Below are 20,461 nucleotides of genomic sequence, written 5' to 3'. Positions count from 1 at the left end.
TAGGACATAGAGATTGATTAGAAATGAAAGGTAGGAAGTGGTGAGATAGAGCATAGAGGACATGAGAGGCTTCTGATTTCTAGTTTGAGCAACTAAATGAATGGTGGTGACCATCTTTAAGTTTAAAATACTATAAGGAAGAGCAAGTTTGGGGTACAGTAAGATGATTAGTGGAGTATGAAATACTATAGTTCAATTGGAGGAGTTTATTTTTTGCTTTCTTAGACGTACATAAAATCATGGTGCTTTTTGAAATAGATGGTATATTAATTTTAGTTAAGCTTGCTTGTTGCAACCAGGAACATAGATGAGATTACCAAGGGAGATAATATAGTTTCAGAAGAGAAGGGAGTCAAGGCCTGAGCCTTGAGGATTTCTAACATTAAAACATGCAGTAGAAGTAGGAGGATATGAACTGGCAATGGAGACTGAGAAAGAGCAGACAGAAACATGGGAGGAAATTTAGGCATGCCCAGTGTCCCAAAAGCCAAGTAAAGAGAGTACTCTAGAAAGAGCTGAAGTAAAAGAGGACTGAAAAACATGTCCACTGGCTTTATTGACATGAAAATCATTGGGTGCCTTGCAAAAACTGAAGTTGGATGGTGCTAGGAGGTGGAAGCCCTGTTAGAGTAGGTTGAGAAGCATATGAAAGTTGGAGAAGCCCTGCCAGCTGTCTGTGAAAGGCAGAGAAAAATGAGGAGATTTTAAAGGGGGGTGTGGAATTCTGTTTTTATTTTCCAGTTAGCTCTGAAATTTTTCCTTTTTTTCTGAGTCTCCATTGTGACAGCCTAGGTTCAGGCCCTCATTACTATTGCCTGAACTATTACAATGGCATTCTCAGTGGATTCTGTACACCTACTCCTCCAGATCTGTTCTCCACACTGCTGCCAGAACGGTCTCTCCAAAACCTGGATCTAACAACGTAACTCCCTTACTTGAAATCTTTGAATGGTTCTATAGGTACGAGATAATATCCCCATCCTGACGATCTCTTGGCATCATACCTGCCCTTGACCTTTGCAATTCCCTGAAGATACCTTCTATTTTATGTTTCTGTTCCTTTTACCCTACGGTTTCTCCTTTCTATAATGCCTTGTCCTCACCTGGTTTGCCTAGTAAATTACTGTTTGTCCTTATTCATGCCATAACTTACTCTTTGAAATATTTTCTTACCCCCTCAGACAGTTTATTACTTTCCTCTACTATTTCTGTTTTGTACATACTTCCATGTTTACATGAACACACTATATTGTAATAATTTGTTGACATGTCTGTCACCCAAGTAGACTGTGAGTATGTGAAGGTACTGGCCATGCCTCTTGCCTCTTTATCCATCCCCAGTTCCACACTCTGTCCCTAGCCCATAGTAAGTGCACTAACAAGAAAAAAAAATCATGTTTCAAGGCAAAGCTACAAAAACTCATAGAGAAAATGGTTGAGAAATTTGAATGTATCAATACTAAAATGAAATGAGGTAAACTGTATACCATATCCTTCTCAGACAAGACTTCTGAAGTTTCTTCACCTTTTCACATCTTTCCTCTCATTAGCCTCATGATTTCCCTCACTGCCCCAGTAGAGACAGGTGCTACCTCCAATTCTTTATAATTCCCACACCTAAAACTTCCCTAAGGGCCTGTGAAAACAACATCATCCTGAAGTTTTTCCTAATTCTTATTGAGCCAATTAATATTCACAACCTGTTCAGCTTGCTGGGGGAACAAGGACCTGAATTTACATCCTACTGTGTCAAGAACCACTTCCTCTTGTTTGCCCTGAGTCTACCTCAATTCACTCATTTCTAGCTTCCAAACAATCTGGATCACAATTAAAGAAGAAGAGGCCTTAGACGGCCACATTTCAGTGTGTATTTATTTTTATTGTCAGTTCTATTGCACTCTGAATGTAATTATGTTTATAGGGAGTATGAGTGTCCAAATTAAATAACACATGCTGTATTCTCAATTTACATTCCACAGGGCACTATATCCAAAATGACCACAGAGGATAATATTATGCTGTGTGTGTGAAAACGGGGGGGGAGAGAATATTAAGTTCTTTAAAGTGTGTTGCCATTAAAGTACTAGAACTGGAAAATGAGTTATATTCCTGAATCTGTTATTATTAATTTACTCATTCATTTATTTAATCAACAAATTTATTAAGGTCTTCTAATGTGCCAGGCACAGTACTAGGTTTTACAGGGTATACAACGTCCAATAATTTCTCTTCATCAGCATGCCATGATTTATCAGCCTTGAAAAATAGCTCAAAGATTTAGAAAACTTTATTCATTTATTCATTCATTCATTTATTATGTGGATGATCATTGAAAACCTATTGCATGCCAAGAAATATACTGGAAATAAAGGATCATCGAAATAGTCATATAATTCCCCTTCCCAGGCCAGAAAGCTTACAGTTTTACATCTGGATGAGAATAGAAGGAATCAACTCATTTAATAAATGGAGAAGAGGCCCAGAAAAATTACATAACAATCAATGTTTCCATTGCATTCTTCATGACCTACCACACCTTGAATTTTTCCTTTTCTCCTAACAACATAATTTTCCACCATATAACCTACAGTATTGGGAGATTTCTGGGCTTACAGACTTCACTAACTCATATCTTAGCTGTTATAGGGAATGGATAATGCCAATCATGATTCTTTGCTAAATAATCTTTGTTCTTGAGTCTCCTGTACCACCTCCTGCTTATTCATGAGCTAAGCATAGTGCTGGATAGCAACTGGCTCTTTGAGTTGAATATATGACACAACACTAATATTTTGCTAATGTTGCTAAAATGTTATAGCCTTTTTTGAAATCTGTTGTCTGTAGGATGGGGTTCTGTTGGCCCCAGAGTTTGGAGTGGAACTTTTCACCATACATAACAAGGAATTTTTAAAATTGAAGGAACAGGAAGTAGGAAGAGGGAATTATTATATTTGATAGAAATTAATAAAATATAAAACATAAATAAACCATGGAGTTGATCAATAAGACCAAAAGCTATTTACCTGGTTTTAATGTTTGTCCCCAACCAAACCCATGTTGGAATTTGCTTGCCATTGTAATAGTATTAAGAGGCAGGACCTTTAAAGGGTTTTTAGGCCATGAGGGCTCTGCCCTTATGAATGGATTAATTTCACTATTTGCAAGAGTAGATTTCTTTTAAAAGGACAAGCCCAACCCCATTTTTGTTCTCTCTCTCTCTGATTCTCTTGATTTACCATGTTTCACCAAGGGAAGACACAGCAAGACGGCCCTCTTTAGATGTTGGCTGTCAATTTTGAACTTCCCCAGCCTCAAGAACTGTGAGCCAATACATTTCTGTTAATTATAAACTCCCCAGTCTGTGGTATTATGGCAGCACAAAATGGACTTAGCTTTTTTATAAACACACCAATAAAATAGACAAGGTTTTGACAAGAATGTTTGAAAAATAAAAATAGAGGACACAGATAAACAACTTTAAGAATAAAATGGTAGACATGACCAAAGATACAAAGGGGATTAAAAATATATATTATTAGAGAACAGAACAGCAAGTCCAGAAATAGACCCATGTATATACGGAATTTACTGTAAGTTGGCAATTCAAATCAATGAAAAACTGATGGACTATTTAAAAATGATGTCGAATTATTCTGGACACTGGCCTTGGGAAACAATTTATGAGTAAGTCCTCAAAAGCAGTTGCAAAACCAAAAATCGACAAGTGGGGCCTAATTAAACTAAAGAGCTTCTGCACAGCAAGAGAAACTATCAACAGAGTAAATAGACAACCTATAGAATGAGAGAAAATATTCACAAACTATGCATACGACAAAGGTATAATATCTAGAATGTACAAGGAATTTAAATAATTGAACAAGCAAAAAATAAATGACCCCATTAAAAATGGATAAAATAGATGAATGGACACTTTTCAAAAGAAAACATACATATGGCCAAGAAGCATATGAAAAAAAGCTCACTGTCATTGATCATTAGAGAAATGCAAATCAAAAACAGAGTGAGATATCATCTCACACCAGTCAGAATGGCTATTGTCAAAGTCAAAAAACAACAGATGCTTGAGAGGCTGTAAAGAGAAGAGAATGCCTACATATTTTTGGTGAGAATGTAAATTAGTTCAGCCACTGTGGAAATCAGTTCGGAGATTTCTCAAATAACTTAAAAAAGAACCACAAGTTGACTCAGCAATCCCATTACTAGGTATAGATCCAAAAGAAAATAAATGTTTCTAACAAAAAGACACAGGCACTCACATGTTCACCACAGCACTTTCATTTAGTTGGGTCCCATTTGTCAATTTTTGTTGTTGCAATTGCTTTTGACGTTTTCATAATGAAATATTTGCCAGGGCCTATGTCCAGAATGGGGGGAAAAAAGATACAAAATTCTAGCTAGATAGGAGGAATGAGTCCTAGTTCTCTATACCATTGTAGGATGACTATAGTTAACAATAATACATAGTTTCAAACAGCTAGAAGGAGATTATTGAATGTTCCCAACACAGAAAAAAATAAATGTTTGAGATTATGGATATGCTAATTACCCTAATATAATTACCCTATACCTAATCACTATACATTGTATGTATTGAAACTTCATTAGGTATGCCATGAATATGTATAATTATTCTCAATTTAAAAATTAAATTTTAAAAAATAACATTTTATAATTAAATCATTTTGAATAAAAAAAAGTTTGACAATACCATATATGGGGAGAGTCTGTGAAAACAGATATTCTGATATACTACTGGCAGGACTGTCAATTACTACAGCTGTATTTTGTGGTACATTTTGGCAGTGTCTATTTTATTTTATAGTTTCAACTATTTTTCATAGATTAAAGGGTACACATGAAGGTTTGTTAGTGTGTATATTGTTTGACACTGAGGCTTGGGATCCCAGTGATCCCATCACTTATAAGTGGGAGTGAGATACCTATTAACATTTTAAATAATATTCTATATGACACAATGGCTTCAGTTTTTAATATTTGCACTGGATAATAAATTTAAAATGTTCACAATAAGATACGTATATGGATGTTCTTTCACTATTATTACACTGTAATAATGAAAACAGTGGAGAAAATGTAAATGCCCATAGATAGGAAAATTGTTAAACAAACTGGTACCTTCATAATCTGGGTCATATGCAAAATGTAAAGTGTACATATTGTGTAGTATAGAAAGATATCCAAGACACCATAAGGAGGTTAAAAAATTGAAGAACAGTATGTTCAGAATGTTGCCATTCATATAAAAATAAATAAATACAACCTCACACATTGACCAAATTTATAGAGGTACATATGTAAGTATGTATATAAGTATGTATGTATATAAAGAAAGGTCTGGAGGGATACTTGGCAAAGTTATATACCTTTTAAGTGTAACAGTAGTTATTTCTGGAGGAGGGATTGGGATTGGAGATGTTGGTCAAGGAGGATTTTATCTGAAGTGTTTGAATTTTAAATAATTCATATTGCTCACATAAATGAAATGAATACAATTAGAAACAAGTGAATGTGTGAGCAAAGCCACCAGCATTGTAAGAATGCCAAGGTCCTAGAGGTATATAAAATTGAAGAAGGCCAAAGTCTAGTGTCAGCACTGGTGTATAGAGGCCAAGAGTCAGAAGCCAAGAAGATGACAGAAATGAAAAAGAGTATATAGGTTGAGCATCCCTTATGCAAAATGCTTGGGACCAGTCTTGCAAATTTGTTTTTTTTTCTCAGATTTTGAAATATTTGTATTATATTATATTTACTGGATCTCAAACCCAAAATTCTGAAATCCAAAATGTTCCAATGAGCATTTAGTGTTATATTGGTGCCCAAAAAGTTTCAGTTTTGGGAGCATGTTAGATTTGGGATTTGGGAGGCTCAACTTGTACTTTGTGCTTCAGTGCCCCATTTTGTGTTAATGGGAACGGGTGCAGTACTGTGGAGTAAAAGGCAAAGCATTGATGGGTCAGGCAAAGCAGGAAGTTATGGAAGCTAGGCTGGATCTAAGGGGACAGGGATAATTGAAGCTAGAGTGTGAAAGGGTTGAAGGAATAGTGAATCTCTGGCATTCAGCAAAGCAGATGGCTTATTCCTGTTAAGTGGAAAGCTAGACAAAACTTATTGGGATAGTTTCCCACCTCATCATATGCCTGTATTGTTTTTTAGATTGTTGGAAGGTAGCTGGCAAATATGTTTAAAGAACCTGTTGATAACTTTTTAGGTAGTGAATAGCTAATAATAACACTGAGGCTAGTGGTGGTAGTGGGTAGGCTCAGTGGTACAAAAAAGTAATGAAGGGTAGAAACCATGGTTGCTGGGCAACTGTGTATTCTGTACTATATACTAATATACTAATATTATACTATATACTATATTATACTAATATTATACTATATTATACTAATATTATACTATATTATACTAATATTATACTGTATACTATATACTAATTGTCTATACAATTAGTATAGACAAATTACAGTGAAAAGGTGGATAGGTCATTCAACTTGTCTACTGGAGATTTAACAGTGTAGATACTCTGTCTGGCCAAATATCTCCATGTGTTAGATGGTAAGGAAGTGAACCTAAAAATATAGTTGTAGGACAAGTGGTTACCTGAGCTGAGTTATAAACTGGGGGCTGTATAGAGAGATCAAGAGACTGAGTAGCTTTTATATGGAATACTTTTTGAAGAAGGGCTCCAGTGGAAATGGAGGCCTAATGCAAGATACAAAGTATTCCACCTTGATGATTGTGTCTGCCACAACCCAAAGTTCATCATCATACTGCTGCAGGAGTTTTTAGGGATTAAGACTGGGTATAGTTATTGATAGTTGAATTACTTCATTTAGTCCAAATGTAGGTGGCACAGACATTGAATGCAGAGCCTCCAGAAGTCTTCAGGCTGTATTGCAGGTTTTTGGAGGAATTATAGTAGCATACTGGTTTGGCACTATGGTGTAGCCACAACATTTGAGAGAGGTTTTTATTTTCTAGGATGTAGAGTGGATGATTTGGGTAGTAGCTCTCTTCACATATTCTATGCATTCTGGGGTGGTGGTCCATGAGTGGTTCTATATCTGTTATATAGTACTGCCTTTTCTGAGTTACCAAACACTACAAAGTTTTCTGCTTAGTGGGACTCTCAGGATAGGCTGAACTCTTATGCCCCTGATATTCTAGCCCAATGGATTGACTACTGGCAGTTTTGGCTGCCCATTACGTAAGTGATGTGGAATTTGAAGTGTTCCAATAATCACTCCCCACTCCAATTTGCTTCAGCTAATCTCATTTATGGTGGCAGAACCGTACCATCATGGAGTGCCAAGTTCCTGTGTGGTAATGCCACAAGACATGTAGGCAAGTCTGATTCTAGTAGTTCCACTTCTTACAGGGATAGTTGGCTTTATCAGGAACTAGCTTTCCTTAGAATTGGGTAGAAATACAGTTCCCCTGTGCTGGGATCTTCTTGTCACATGATATTATAAGACTAGATTGTGTAGGGATATTACAGGATAAGTAGAATCAGTTAGCATTTTAACTCCTAGAACGCCACAGTTAAAATTTTATTAAGAAGATTAGTTATTGATGTAGTCAACGTGAAAAATAGGGGCAGAATTGTAGGTTAACCGTATGAATTATTAGACTTCTTTCATCATCTTGGAATTCTCTTAATCTAGGACTTCTGATGCCTTGTATGTATCATGTTGATGATGATAAAATGCTGAATGGATAAAATGTAGTAGAGGAACTTCATCTCCATGTTATTCCCTTACTTCACATTCAGGTAGAACTCTGATTTGAAAGCAGTTTGGAGTTGCAATGAGTAGTATCTGGATTCTCTTGACCAAGTCTTAGCTAAAAACAAAAACACCCTAATCTGATGTACCTGAGTCAATCATATGGTATACCTAGTGATGGGTGTTGCCCACTCATCCTTCAAATAGGCCTCAACACATCCATTGAGAATCTTGTTTGCCAACTCCTCTTGATTAGTGGTAGAAGATTGGAGTCTCTATATAGAAGGATTCTTAGGTTGTGTCATTTGAGCTGGACAGGCCAGCACAGTCAGTTACTGATGTCTGTCACTGGCACAGGAAGTAGAGTAGAGACATGCATGCCATATATTTACCATATTTTCCTAAGAGAATGTAAAACAGAAGGAAACCGGAGTTCCCTATCATTTCTCTAATGCTTGCCCTGTAAATATTTATTTCAAGTCTAAAAACCCACCTTTTTTATTTGTTTTGAACTGTTAGTATATATTTTTATTTTAGCTACTTTTCACATCCTCTACTCTTTTTTTATGCACCTCTGATTTTTTCCTTCCCCGAAAGCTTTACATGGTTCCAGCACTTTCTCTAACAGAAACACATAGCAGCTAATAAATTTGGTCCCAGTAATGTTAACACTAAAGAGCCACTTTCCCAGGGGTATCTCTCATTAAGAAATATTGCAAAAACCCAGAAAAGAGGCCAGTATAAAAACTACATGCCTGAAGTATTGTTTGATAGGATTGCTGGTAATAATATACAATTGTGATGTGTTAGTTACTGTTAAATAAGGGCACATACTCTAATGTTACATGTTAACTTGTGTGTTTGTATTCAGTAAGAAAAAACAAACCCCAAAGTTGAGAGTTTATTGCCTGGCAGGACATTCATGCCAATTAATTACCTGAAGATCCTATTAAAATTCAGATTCTGGTTCAGTAGGTGAGAGAAGGACTTAAGACTCTACATTTTTTTCCTTTTATTTTCAGTTCACATGTAATAATTACATATATATTTGTGGGATAGAGAGTGATATTTTGATACATGTACAGAATGTGTAATGATCAAATCAGGATAGTTAGCATAGCCATCACCTTAAATATTTATATCTTTCCATTGTGAACATTCAAAATCCCCTCCTCTAGCTTTTTAAATATACACAGTAAGTGTTGTTAATCATATTTACCCTTCATTGTTACACAACACTAGAACTTGTTCTCCCTATCTAGCTGTAATTTTGAATCTGTTAATCAAACTCTCCTTATCCTCTCCTCCACTCCACACTTCCAACCTCTAATAACCTCTATTCTACTTTCTACTTCTATGGACTTAATTTTCTTTGCTCCCACATATAAGTGAGAACATGCAGTATTTATCTTCCTGTGCCTGACTTATTTCACTTAACATAATGTCCTGCAGGATCAATCATGTTGCTGCAAATGACAGTCTTTCATTTTTTCTATTACTGAATAGTATTCAACTGTATACATATATGCCACATTTTCCTTATCTACTTATCTATTGGTGGAAACTTAGGTTGATTCTTTATGTTTACTATTGTTAATAGAGCTACAATAAGGATGAGGATGCAGATGTCTCTTTGATATGCTGATTATTTTGTCCTTTGGATAGATCATGAATGCTAGAATTGCTGGATTATATAGTAGTTCTAGTTTTAGCTTTTTGAGAGTCCTTCATACTATTTTCTATAATGGCTTACTAGTGTATATTCCCACCAATGGTATATAAGAGTTCTCTTTTCTCTGAATCTGTGCCAGTATTTTTTTTTTTTTTTGTCTTTTCTGGGATAGGCATTCTAACTGGAGAAAAGTGATATCTCATTATAATTCTGTTTTGCATTTCCCTGATGATTAGTGACATTGGCATTTTAAAATATATTTATTTGCTCTTTGTGTGTCTTCTTTTGAGAAATGTTTACTTGGATCCTTTGCCCACTTTTAATTGGATTTATTTGTTTTTCTGTTGTTATTGTTGAATTATTTGAGATCCTTGTATATTTTAGATATTCATGCCTGTATAGTTTTTATATGTTTTCCCCCATTCTACAGGTTGTCTCTTTGCTCTGCTAATTATTTCTTTTTCTGTGTAAAGTCTTTTTAGTTTGATATAATATAATTTGTCTATTTTTATTTTGTATTTCCTGTGCTTTTGAAGTCTTACCATAAAATCTTTTTCTAAACGATATCCTGAGGTATTCCTCCTGTGGTTTCTTCTAGGAGTTTTATAGTTTTGGATCACATGTTTGTCTTTAGTCTATTTTGAGTTTATGTTTGTATATGGTGAAAGATAGGGGTCTACTTTAATTCTTAGGCATATGACTATCCCAGATTTCCCAGAACCATATATTGAAGAAGGTGTCCATTTCCCAATGTATGTTCTTGCCACATTTCTTGAAAATCAGTTGGCTGTAAATACGTGAATTTATTTCTGGATTATGTTCTGCTCCATTGAACTTTCTGTGTTCTTATAACCATACCAAGCTGTTTTGGTTACTGTAGTTTTGTAGTATGTTTTGAAGTCAGGTAGTGAGATTCCTCCAGCTTTGTTCTTTTTGCCCAAGATTACTTTGTGTATTCAGGGTCTTTTCTGGTTTCATATTAATTTGAAGCTTTTTTTTCTATTTTTGTGAGGAATGTCATTGGTGTTTTCATAGGTATTGCATAGAATCTATAGATTACTGTATAGTATGGTCATTTTAACAATATTAATTCTTACAGTTCTTGAACATGGGATGTCTTTCTGTTTTTTTGTGTCCACTTCTGTTTATTTCATTAATGCTTTGTATTTTTCATCACAGAAAGCTTCCACCTTCTTGGTTAGAGTTATTCCTAGATATTTAATTTCTTCGTAGCTATTGTAAATGGGATTGCTTTCTTGATTTCTTTTTCAGCTCTTTCATTATTGGGGTATAGAAATGTTACTGATTTTGTGTGTGGATTTTGTAGCCTGCAACTCTACTACATTCATTTGTTGGTTGTCAGCTGGCCAGTCCTCAGTCCCCTAGGTTGTGTATGTGGGCACCAGCAGCAGTGGTAACAGGGAACAGTGGCTTCATCAGGCTGGTTTTGGGGCACTCAGGTGGCATGCTTGAGTGCCAGCTGTGATGGCCTCAGGTCCCAGGTGGGCTAGTCCTAGAGTTTCCAAATGGAGTGCACACACACCAGTAGTGTGGATGGCAGGATGGTCAAGCTTCTCCTAGCACCTCCAGGTGGTGCACACAGGCATTGATGTTGGCCATGGTAGGCCACTTCTTTCACCCCTGGATGGGGTGCATGGGCATTGTCGGTAGTGACATCTTACCCTGGACTTTCTAGTCCCAGATCCCTGGGCAATGTGCACAGTCACTGATAGTGGCTGTGGCAGGTCAGGTGGGCCGGTTTCCAGGCTCCTGGGCAGGTTTCAAGGGTGCCTATTGGGGTCACTGCCAGAGGAGGAAGGGATCACTCCTGGTGGCAGTGGCCCCAAATAAATTGCTCTCAGGTTCTGGGGAGCACATGCTCCAATTCCCTGTTTCTGAGGGTAGCCTCTCTGATGTGCTGGACTACCTTTTTTTTTGTAAGACACTTGGGTGCTGGCAACATCATCAGACTGCTAGTTCCTACTGGCATCATGATGCTGCAGTCCTCTGGGTGGATGTAGGGGATGTCAGTTGAGCCCAAGGGATGTAAAAATGCAGGGGATATTAGGTATCTTCTGGGCAAGATGTAGTTGGGTGTGGTTTCCACTCTCAAAATGGCACTGTGCTGCAGCAGCTTAGGACCTGGCTGGTGGGTGGAACCTGGCACGAATTCCCTCTCTGGAACAGTTGTACAGAATTCAGGTAGCTCCGTATACTTGGCTCAGGGCCCATGAGTGCCAAGGGGCTCTCCTGTAGGTAGGACTCCAGGTATGTTCTATAGGAATGTGGACTGCTGTAGATGTCTCTTAACTTTTCTTCAACAATGGGGAATGCCCATGGCTCCAAGTTAATTCACTCGCTGCCCTTTTACCCTCTCCATGCTGCTATCTTGAGCTCCTATGCATCCGAGGGTCTCTGTAACTTCCTTGCTGGATTCTAGCATTCTTCCCTAAATGGCCTATTCAACGTCTGTTTATCTAGCTGCTGTTTTGTTCCTTCTTTGTAATGACTGTGGGGTGTCAGCCATCTTGATGATCTAGACTCTCTGAGAATCTGCAAGCTGTCTGAATTATGTTATCTGAAAAAGATGATACCTTTCTAATAAGGAAATGATATGATTTTGTGATGCCAATAGGATAAACTCATCAGGTTATAGCATATGTCCGATATCAGCATAAGAGAAAATGTGGGAGAGGACAGTGGCATTTTGCTGCAAAAGGAAACACCAGAGAGAAATCATAGCTCTGAGTGAGGGGATGGAAGGCATTTTGTAGCACAATTCTGTGGGGGATGTAAAGGTGACTAATATAAAAAGTGGACAAGAGGTCTTGCTCTGACATTTTATTGGTACTTCATATTTATGCTCTGTAGTTGGCAGTGTAGATTAAAGACAATAGGTTTACTTGAATTTAAAGGCTCTTGAAATTAGGTAATGTGATACCTCCAGATTTGTCCTTTTTCTTAGTCTTGCTTTGACTATGCTGGTTCTTTTTTGGTTCTATATGAATTTCAGAAGTTTTTTTTAAATCTGTGAAAAAATGATGGTGGTATTTTCATGGAAATTGCATTGAATTTGTAGATTGCTTTTGGCAGCATGGTCATTTTCACAATATTGATTCTACCCATCTATGAGCATGGGATGTGTTTTCATTTGTTTGTGTTGTCTACGATTTCTTTCAGCAGTGTTTTGTAGTTTTCCTTGTAGAGGTCTCTCGCCTCCTTGGTTAGGTATATTTCTAAGCATTCTTTTTTTTTTTTGTAAAAGGGTTTGAGTTCTTGATTTGATTCTCAGCTTGTCTGCTGTTGGTGTATAGAAGAGCTACTGATTTGTGTACAATAATTTTGTATCCAGAAACTTTGCTGAATTCTTTTATCAGTTCTAGGAGCTTTCTGGAGGAGTCTTTAGGGTTTTCTAGGTAAACAATTATAACATCCACAAACAGTGACAGTTTAACTCTCTCTTTACCAATTTGGATGCCCTTTATTTCTTTCTCTTGTCTGACGGCTCTGGTTAGGACTCTCAGTACTATGTTGAAGAGGTGTGGTGAGAGAATTTAAACTATGCTATAAGGCCATAGTCACCAAAACAGCATGGTACTGGCAAAAAACCTAAAAAAAAAAATAGAAAAAAAACATAGATCAGTGGAACAGAATAGAGAACTCAGAAATAAATCCAAATACTTGTATGATCTTTGACTAAGCATACAAAAACATAAAGTGGGAAAAGGACATCCTATTAAACAAATGCTGCTGGGATAATTGGCAAGCCACAAGTAGGCAAATGAAACTGGATCCTCATTTCTCACCTTATACAAAAATCAACCCAAGATGGATCACGAACTTAAATCTAACACCTGAAACTGTAAAAATTCTAAAAGATAACATTGGAAAAACCCTTCTAGACATTGGCTTAGGCAATATGACCAAGAAACCAAAAGCAAATATAATAAAAACGAAGGGAAGTAGTTGAAACAATTAAACTAAAGAGTTTTGCACAGCAAAAGGAACAGTCAGCAGAAGAAACAGGCAACCCACAGAGTGGGAGAAAGTCTTCACAATGTATACATCTGGAAAAGGACTAATATCCAGAATCAACAACAAACTCAAACAAATAGCAAGGAAAAAACAAACAATTCCATCAAAAAGTGGGCTATAGACATGAATAGACAATTCTCAAAAGAAGATATACAAATGGCCAACAAACATATGAAAAAATGCTCAACATCACTAATGATCGGGGATATGCAAACAAAAACCACAATGCAATACCACCTTACTCCTGCAAGAATGGTCATAATCAAAAAATAAAAAAATAATAGATGTTGGCATGGATGCAGTGAAAAGAGAACACTGATACACTGCTAGTGGGAATGTAAACTAGTACAACCACTATGAAAAACTATGGAGATTCTTTAAAGAACTAAAAATAGAACTAGCAGTTAATCCAGCAATGCCACTACATGGTATCTTTCCAGAGGAAAATAAGTCATTATACAAAAAAGACACTTGCACATGCATGATTATAGTGGCACAATTCAGAATTGCAAAATGGTGGAACCAACTCAAATGCCCATCAATCAATGAGTAGATAAAGAAACTGTGAGATATACACACATGAATACTACTCAGTCATAAGAAGGAATATATATATTTATATTTATATATAATATATATTTATATATTATATGTATAAATTTTTATACATATATAAAAATATATAATATAAAATTATATTTTATATTAAATATTTTATATATAATATAAAAAATATAAAAGTAAAATTTATATATATAAAATATTTATATATAATATTTATATATCATGTGTTAAATATATATAATATATATTTCTTTTGTATTTATATTTATATCTAAATATATAAAAATATATTTATATCTAAATATATAAAAATATATTTATATCTAAATATATTCACAGAAATATGAATATGTATAAATATATTCATAGAAATATGAATATATATAAATATATTCATAGAAATATGAATATATATAAATATATTCGTAGAAATATGAATATATATAAATATATTCGTAGAAATATGAATATATATAAATATATTCGTAGAAATATGAATATATATATAAATATATTCGTAGAAATATGAACATATAAATATATTCGTAGGAATATGAACATATAAAAATATATTCGTAGAAATATGAACATATATAAATATATTCGTAGAAATATGAATATATATAAATATATTCGTAGAAATATGAATATATATAAATATATTCGTAGAAATATGAATATATATAAATATATTCGTAGAAATATGAATATATATAAATATATTCGTAGAAATATGAATATATATAAATATATTCGTAGAAATATGAATATATATAAATATATTCGTAGAAATATGAATATATATAAATATATTCGTAGAAATATGAATATATATAAATATATTCGTAGAAATATGAATATATATAAATATATTCGTAGAAATATGAATATATAAATATATTCGTAGAAATATGAATATATATAAATATATTCGTAGAAATATGAATATATATAAATATATTCGTAGAAATATGAATATATATAAATATATTCGTAGCAATATGAATATATATAAATATATTCGTAGAAATATGAATATATATAAATATATTCGTAGAAAAATGAATATATATAAATATATTCATAGAAATATGTAAATATAAAATATATAAATATATAATGTATAAACATATATAATATATTTATATGTTATATTTTATATATAACATATATAAGGTTATATATTATATATTATATATAACGTTATACATTATATTATAATATATATAATTTCTAATATTATATAGAATATATAATATGATACAATATATTATATATTATATAGAATATATTATATTGTATAATATATAATATATATTATATAATATATTATATTGTATAATATATAATATATATTATATAATATATTATATTGTATAATATATAATATATATTATATATTATATAATATATATTATATAATATATAATATAATAATCTACAATATATTATATATGATTATATATAATATATAATATAATAATCTATAATATATAATATGTAATACATTATATAATATATACAATATATAATATATTATATATAACATATAACATATTATATAATATATAATATATAACATATTGTATATATTATATAATATATAACATATTATATATTATATAATATATAACATATTATATAATATATAATATATAATATATTGAATAATATATATAATGTTATATATAATATATTATATATACTGTAATGTATATTATATATAATATATACTATATAATATATACTATATAATATACATAATAAATATTATATATGATATACATAATATATATGTACTATATACTATATATATTATATATTATATATATTTATACATATTTATATATATTTATGAATATATTTATACATATTTATATATATTTATATATATTTATATATATTTATAATTTTTTTTATATATTATATATTTATATATTTATATGTTTATATATTTATATATTTATATATTTACATATGTTTATATATTTATATATTTATATATTTACATATATTTACATATTTATATATTTATATATATTTATATATTTATATATTTATATATATTTTTATATTTTTATATATTTATATATTTATATATTTATACTATCTATATATTTATATACATTCATACATAATTATAGATATATTTATATATCATTATATATTTATATATCATTATATATATTTATATATTTATATAAATATTTATATAGATTTATGTATATTTATATATATTTATATATTTATATATATATTTGTATATATTTATATATTTATATATATTTATACATATTTATATATTTATATATATTTATATATATTTATATATATTTATATATTTATATATATTTATATATATTTATATATTTATATATATTTTTATATATTTATATATTTATATATTTATATGTATTTATATATTTATAGATATTTATATATGTATTTATATATTTATATATATTTATATAGATTTATATATTATATACTTACATATTTATATATATTTATACATATATTTATATATATTATATACTTATATATTTATATATTTGTATATATTATATATTTATATATATTTTTATATATTATATATTTATATATATTTTTATAGATTATATATTTATATATATTTATATATATTTATATATATCATATATTTATATATATTTATATATATCATATATTTATATATATTTATATATATTTATATATATTTATATATATTATATATTTATATATATTTGTACACATTTTATATTTATATATATATATTATATATTTATATATATTTGTATATATAATATATTTATATATTTATATATTATATATTCATATATATTATATATTTACGTATATTTACATATATTTATATATATTATATATTTATATATTATATATTTTTATATATATCATATATTTGTTTATATATTTTTATATTATATATTTATATATAAAATATATTATATATTAAGATTTTAAAGATATTTTTATATATTATACATTTATATATAATGTATATATTTACATATATTATACATTTATATATAATGTATATATTTACATATATTATACATTTATATATTATATATTTATATATTGCATATTTATATATAATATATATTTATATATATTATATATTTATATATTATATATATTTTTATATATCATATGTTTATATATTATATATATTTATATATATCATATGTTTATATATTACATATATTTATATATATTATATATTTATATATAATATATATTTGTACATTATATATTTATATATGTATAATATATATAAAAATATATAAAATTTATATATATATATAAATTTTACTTTAAGTTCCAGGATACATGTGCAGAAAGTGCAGGTTTGTTACATAGGTATACATGTGCCATGGTGGTTTGCTGCACCTATCAACCCATGATGTAGGTTTTAAGCCCCACATGCATTAGGTATTTGTCCTAATGCTTTCCCTCCCCTTGCCCCCACCCCCTGACAGGTCCCAGTGTGTGATGTTCCCCTCCCCATGTCCATGTGTTCTCAGTATTCAACTCCCACTTATGTGTGAGAACATGCGGTGTTTCATTTTCTGTTCAAAAGGAACTAATCAATGACATTTGCAGTGACCTAGATTAGATTGGCGACTACTATTCTAGGTGAAGTAACTCAAGAATGGAAAACCAAACATTGTATGTTCTCGCTTATACATGGGAGTTAAGCTATGAGGACGCAAAAGCATAAGGATGACATGATGGACTTTGGGAACTCAGCGGGAAAGGATGGAAATGGGGTGAGGGATAAAAGTCTACAAATAGGATGCAGTGTATACTGCTTGGGTGATGGGTGAACTAAAGTCTCACAAATCATCACTAAAGAACTTACTCTTGTAACAAAACACCACCTGTTCCTCAATAATCTATGGAAATAAAAAATAAAAATAAAGAATTTTTTTTAAAAACAGCTCTCTAAGAGGCCTGTCTGATAACAAGACACAAAAAGAGGTTTAGCATTTGCAGTTATCTGGTCCAGGGTCTATGGAGTCAGATGTCAGAAAAAGTCAAAGTTTTATCGGTGTATTGTAGGCTGGAACAAGTGAGAAATTTTTAAAAGGCATACACTTTTATTGAACTGGTCTTGTCACTGTACAGGTAAGCCTTGACTGCCTCCACACCTCTACTTACTCTGGGGAAACCAAAAGCCTTCATAGGCAGGACCATGATGGCTGATCAGTCAAAATAAAACAACACTTTAAAAAGGTGTAAAAGTATTAAGGCATAAGTGTAAAAAAGGCCCAAGATGAAAATAATTTACACAAAAACAATTTTGTCACTTTCTCTGTTTGGACTCAGGTGAGAACTGGGCCATTGTCTTTCTGCTGAAATGGGGCAGCTTTTTGGAGTTCAAGGGACTTTCTGTAACACCCATTTTATATTTGGAATGACTATTTTAAAAAAGTACGAAGCCCTTGGTCATATTGTAGAATTATAGGAAAGGTTGCTTCAACCAACTGCTGTCATCTTCACTGTTTCAGTTTTTAAATCCCGAGTCAAACAAAAATTAAAAACCCAAACAAAAAAACAAATAAAGCTATGCCAATCTCATCTTTTTTTCCCAAGTGAGTAATCTTGATGAGTGTATCTTTCAAGACTTTCAGTACTGATGTGCAGTACTGAAGTGAAGGTAGGATTGTAAGAAAGTCAACAAACGTGAACCCCTAAGGGGATGGCCAATGGTTTGATGGTAGTAGAGATGAAAATTTCACTTACTGGGCACTTTCTGTGCAGGCAATGTACTAAGCTGCTTTATATATGTTGACATCACCCAATATTTAGAATAATTTTGTGAGGCAGGAGTTGTTATCCCCATTATTACACAAGGAAAAAAACTGATACTCTCAGAAGTAAATTAAATTTCACAATTTTATAAAGGGGCAGAGCCAAAGTTTTAACCAAGATCTATATGACTATTTGACTAAATAACCTATTTTTTTTTCCTGTAGGCTAGCTTTTTAGATTCCAAGGTGAAGATGGCTCATTTCTTGTGTTTTCCAAACAGATTACTTCAGTGGTTCTGGTATCTACAGATATAAATGATTTGGACGAAAAGCCTTAGACTGTGGCCAGTGACAGGTGAGGTCCCAGGCCTTTGATGGAGAGATATTGAAGGTTATAAGATCAGTGAAAACTGCCACTGGGTGGTGATTATCCCTTTAGACAATAATGCTAGATTTCTAAACATGCACTGATCGTGGTAGTATCTTTTTCTCAGTCTATAATCACACTCTGCCAGGTGTTCTCTTCTCAGAAATGACACAGAAATGACAAAAGGGCATGTACCCATGCACACTTTCATTTTTTTTGTAGCTTAGTGCATTATTTTGTCCCATACTTGTTGTGTGACTCTGAGCGGTATTAATAGTTATTATTCTTGAGTGCTATTAATAGCTGTTATTCTTGAGTGCTTACTATATTATAGTATTATTATACTGTAGTATTGTACTTTTCCTACATTACTACCACTCAATTTTCACCTCAAACATATGAGGTAGATTCTGTCATTACCCTCATTTTACAGATGATCAACTGAGGATTATGAGGGTAATAGACTTGTTCAAGGTTACATGACCACGAAGTGGAAAATGAGGAGTTGAATACAGATTTGTCACTCTGTAAGGTGTGCTCCTAACCATTCTTCTCTACTGCTATTTTGGGCAGTTTACTCAAGCTCCTCTTCTGTAAAACTGGGACATTTGTTGTTTCTGCCTACTCAGCTTCTATTCCTCCTTCTGGTAGCAGAACCTGTCTTTTTCCTCCAGGAACGACACTTTCTCCACTTCCAGCCTACATGGTTGGGTGAGGGTAAGCTTATTTCACTCCTGATTGTGGGAATGGGCTTGTCCCCCAGGATTGACCATTCAAAAATTTATCTTCTTAGCTACAGTGATTGTTCCTTACACGGACACTGGATCTCTCTCTAAACAATCGGCGTGTACCATAGGGATTGGTTCAGAGATAGACACATGACTCAATTTGTTCCAGTAAAATTTAAGACTTTTCTTTGAACAATGCAGGAACAGACTTCTTGTTTATGGACCAGAATCTGGGTTGATACAAACATCTTGCTACTAGTGGCCACCCCATGGATGAAGTCTTAATAAGAGTGGTATTCACACAGAGGAAAGCACAACTGCAAGATATTGGGTCCTGATAATGTAGTTTGAACCCCTAGTTATAGTCATGCCTGAAGCCATATACCTTTTCATTGTTTCAGTTTATTCAATCAACAAATTTTTGTTGAGTGTCTGTACTAGTCCAGGAACTATTTTAGGCATGGGGATACTGCAGGAAACGAGGCAAGCATGGTCTTCTATAACTTTACTATGAAGGTCAGTGAATTCATTTCTCTGCTTAAATACTTAAA

The sequence above is a fragment of the Pongo abelii genome, chromosome X, assembly GCF_028885655.2.
Source record: "Pongo abelii isolate AG06213 chromosome X, NHGRI_mPonAbe1-v2.0_pri, whole genome shotgun sequence".
NCBI lineage: Eukaryota > Metazoa > Chordata > Mammalia > Primates > Hominidae > Pongo > Pongo abelii.
This window is presented reverse-complemented; position numbering follows the sequence as displayed.